Source organism: Gavialis gangeticus, unplaced genomic scaffold, assembly GCF_001723915.1.
Source record: "Gavialis gangeticus isolate Ggan-Ray unplaced genomic scaffold, GavGan_comp1, whole genome shotgun sequence".
NCBI lineage: Eukaryota > Metazoa > Chordata > Crocodylia > Gavialidae > Gavialis > Gavialis gangeticus.
This window is the reverse complement of record NW_017729032.1, coordinates 136041727-136045427: the sequence shown is the minus strand read 5'-3', so window position 1 is coordinate 136045427 and position 3701 is coordinate 136041727. Positions and strand designations below refer to the sequence as shown.

Below are 3701 nucleotides of genomic sequence, written 5' to 3'. Positions count from 1 at the left end.
AAGGTGCCAGCCCTGAGCAGGCAGGGTCCTGCCACTGGCCTACTGCAGGAATTCTGTAAGCAGGAATTCTGGTGTTCCCTACTGGAAAACTGAAAAATTCCTAATAAAAAAATTCCAAAGTCACTCTGTAAAATACCCCGAAATCTATGTTCCTCCACAATTAAAACAAAAGACCACGATAGAGTGAGTGAGAGGCAGAGATCAGTTAGGCAATGTTTTATTGATATAGCTACAGTGTTAAAGCAATTTGGAAGCCTACCAGTGTCTCTATCATCATAATAAAATGAATTCTAAATACTTATATGTTTTGCTGCCCCCCACAGGGGACACAATCCCCCCAACAGAGGCCAAATGGCCCCTGCAGGAGCTACCCCCCACGCAGGGCCCATATGCCCCACCCCCACTTGCTTCCCCAACCCCCCGGATTGCTGCCCCACCACTGGCACCATCCCCCACCGGCTCCTGCAGCCCCCCTGATGGCTGCCCCACCCAGCCCTGCTCGCTGCCCCAAAGCCCCTGATTGGCTGCCCTGCCTGGCCCCATCCCCTGTTTGCACCCCCAGGCCCTGATGCCTGTCCCCCCACCCCAGCATGGGCAGGCAGCGTGCTTCAGCACCAGGGTGAGGGCCAGCCATAGAGATGTTCTGGCTGCTACCAGAGCATCTCTGTGGAGGACCCAGCCTCCAGTTGCCTCAGGGTACAGCCTGGGACCGTGCTCTGCCCCGCTTTTTTCTGCTGCATTTTTTTTTGCTGCATCTAATTTTGCCCCCACACTGCAAATTTGCAGCACGGGAAATGTTTTCTTGTTCCCACACATGCCTCTTGCAGCATCTCAAAGGGGTCTGAGACGCTATAAGATACACGTGTGTACTCCTCTGGATGTGCCCCAAGAGTTTAAAAACAAATTTGAAAAATATTTATTTAAAAAAAGGGGGGGAAACGTGTGAATGCTATTATGTAGATTAGGTATTCACTGAAGTCCAAGCCAGGTTACAGTTGTACTCCATAAGGAGAAGGATTAATAGACATTAAGTAACACAATACAGCATGGGTTCCTCTATAAGGTTATAAAGCTAGCCTGGCTTACCTGGGTGCACAAGATGGCACAAAGCAGCAGAGATACCAGGGGAGGGATTAGAAAAGTGAGTATGCATCTTACCAAATATGTTATTCCGAGTACTCTCTTGGGATGCCTCTATTTCCAAAGTGGTCTATCAGCTTCTGTCCATATCTGATACATTCGTTTCCCATAAAGAAAAGAGGTTACATTTGCTTTGCTCCTACTTAAGAGGCATATACAGAGTTTTCTGCGACAAAGTGCACGTTTCTGCTAAGGTGATTCATAGCACCGTCAGTCATTAGCAACTGCCTACATGATACACAATTCAGGAAGTCCCCAACTCCCGCAGGACCTGACATAACAATGAAACTGCAAATAGAGCTATCTTGGCTGTGCATTTTGCATATGTTCATTTTTTAAATTAATAACCTTAATGCTGGCAGGGAGTGGAGTACTGCCCATGTGATTTAGGCAAAAGCATGTAATAAAGTATTTGTTTAAAATAAAAAAGATATATATTTAAATTTTTTAATTTAAATTATCAGGTTAATACACACATACAAATTATATCTTTTTCACCCTGCCTCTTCAGTACTTCTGACATAGGACTAGGCACAGCACACTGTAGATAACTGAAGAATAAGAAGTTTAAAGGAGCCACCCATTTTGGTAGCATTTAGAGAGAGTAATATAGCAAAAAAGAACCCATAACATAGCCAGGTTCAAAAAGAGCACACACCTTCCTAATTCAAAAATTATATGAAATTTTGTACCAAATTCTGTAAAAATCAGGATCAATGCTCAATATGCATTTCTTTTTGGACAGTAAAATCTGGTTTCCTGGCTTCTCTGCTGTACTTTGTGTAATGCTATTTCATTCCCTTTTGTTTTTCCTTTTTTCCAACATAGATTCTAGTATCCCACTTACCTCCTTCATAGAAGGCATAACACTTAGTTCTATTCAGGCTGATTGCAGTAGCAGTTTTCTCAGAACCTCTTCTCCTGCAAATGCAGGACTACATCTTGTTATTCACTCCAGTATATAAAGCAAATTGATGGACAACCTGCATCTACTAGACCATTGAATGCTTGGTAAATGTGGCTATTAAAATGGATTGAAAGAGAAGGCAGAGAATAGAACAGAAAGAAGAGAGATTAGAAAAAGACTATAATATTGAAAACTGGGGAGGAAGGGGGATTGGCAGGAGGCAGGGGTGGGCACAGGGGAAGCAGGTTACAAACAGAAGGTAAAACAATCAGAGAAATTTGAGCACATTTATATTTTGGAAGTTTCCATTTAAAGGAAACCCCTAAGGCCATTTGTCTTGAGCTGGACAACACAAAGCTTATTGTGGCCTGAGTTATGAGTAGCTTCATACTCAACAGCATAAAAAAATATGGTTTCATTTCTCTTAGACCTTCAGGACTGCTGAGCTAAAATGAGTTGATGAAGTGATATAAACAAGAAGCCCTCCTGTGTCATCTGGAAGTAGATGGTCTCCCAATCTCATAGGCCAAAGTACTCATACAAACCCATTAGCAGCAGGGAGCATAGGTCTCAAGTCTCAGTAGTGCCAAGGCATAACATTATATACTCACAGCCAGATCTTTCTATACACTGCTGCTGAGTCGATGTGGAGCAGAAGTTGACTGCCTCTGTGTTGCCTTTCACTTTCAAATTTTGTAAATGGTTGGCACAGTGAGCTGGAGGATAAAACAGTCTTTGCCTGTCCAAGACAGCAGGTGGAGTTAGTTCCTTTGCTGCTTCCTGAATTGAGAGGCAGTATTTATCCAGGACCTTGAACATAATGCAATGATGTCATTGCACAAATTACATATCTTCCTACTTTTGAAAGTTTGCACTTTTTTGGGCTGTAACACCAGGGTTTTTATTCAAAAGAAAGCCTGCAAATCCTAAACATGAATACACAAGTGCCAAAATGCCTAAACACACAAAAAAATAACCTCATGACATACACCCACGCACAGCCTGAGGCTGACAGAAAAGTAAACTTCTCCCATGTCAGTGTGCGCACACATTTTTATACTTCCATTTACTCATGACAAATAATCGTGTTGCCGTATCACATGAAATTAGATTCGAAGAAAAAAAAAAAAAAAAAGCTATTTCCAAGTTTTTCTGATGCAACTAGTTATTTGGGATTCCTAACTTAAACATTTAAAAGGAGTCTTTTAGGAAGACTGGAGAGAAAAACAAAACCCTTCAAACATTTCCTCACACTGAATAATTAATATTGGAGACCGATTAGTACCTCTTAAAAATCCTGGTCCCTATGACTAGGTACCAAATTTTGAGGTAATGGGATTTACATTTTTAACCATATTCAACATAAACTAAATGATAAAGACATTTTCAACATTCATTTGCAATTAATTCCATGATCTAGAATTCCCTAAGTCCCAAAAGTGCTTCCTTCCCACGATTAAAAGCCACACCTAAGGCCCTGGCAAGTATTACAACATGTGTTAATCCAGGATAGAGCTTCCCCCTGCTTGATCCCTGGAATCAGGCTGGACAGTGCCAATATGGCCCTGGCAGTTGCATGATTTGTATTAAGAATTTTTATATTTTATCCCAAGCATCAGATGTGCACAGCAGGACACGTGTTGTTTGGGATGGG

General features: G+C 41.9%; 1 protein-coding gene across 2 annotated transcripts in view; it reads right to left on the bottom strand.

The window, feature by feature from the left end:
* TNFSF13B (tumor necrosis factor superfamily member 13b) overlaps nt 1-2810 on the bottom strand; it is a 32098-nt gene extending 29288 nt beyond the window's left edge. Inside the window, exons 1-2 of one of the 2 annotated variants that reach the window (XM_019525615.1) lie at nt 2659-2810; nt 1159-1230 (exon numbers count right to left, since the gene is read on the bottom strand). The gene's annotated coding sequence lies outside the window, so the exon portion shown is untranslated. The remainder of the gene's footprint in view (nt 1-1158; nt 1231-2658) is intronic. The other variant, XM_019525616.1, reaches the window with a different exon arrangement.
* Between the last annotated feature and the right edge of the window lie 891 nt (nt 2811-3701).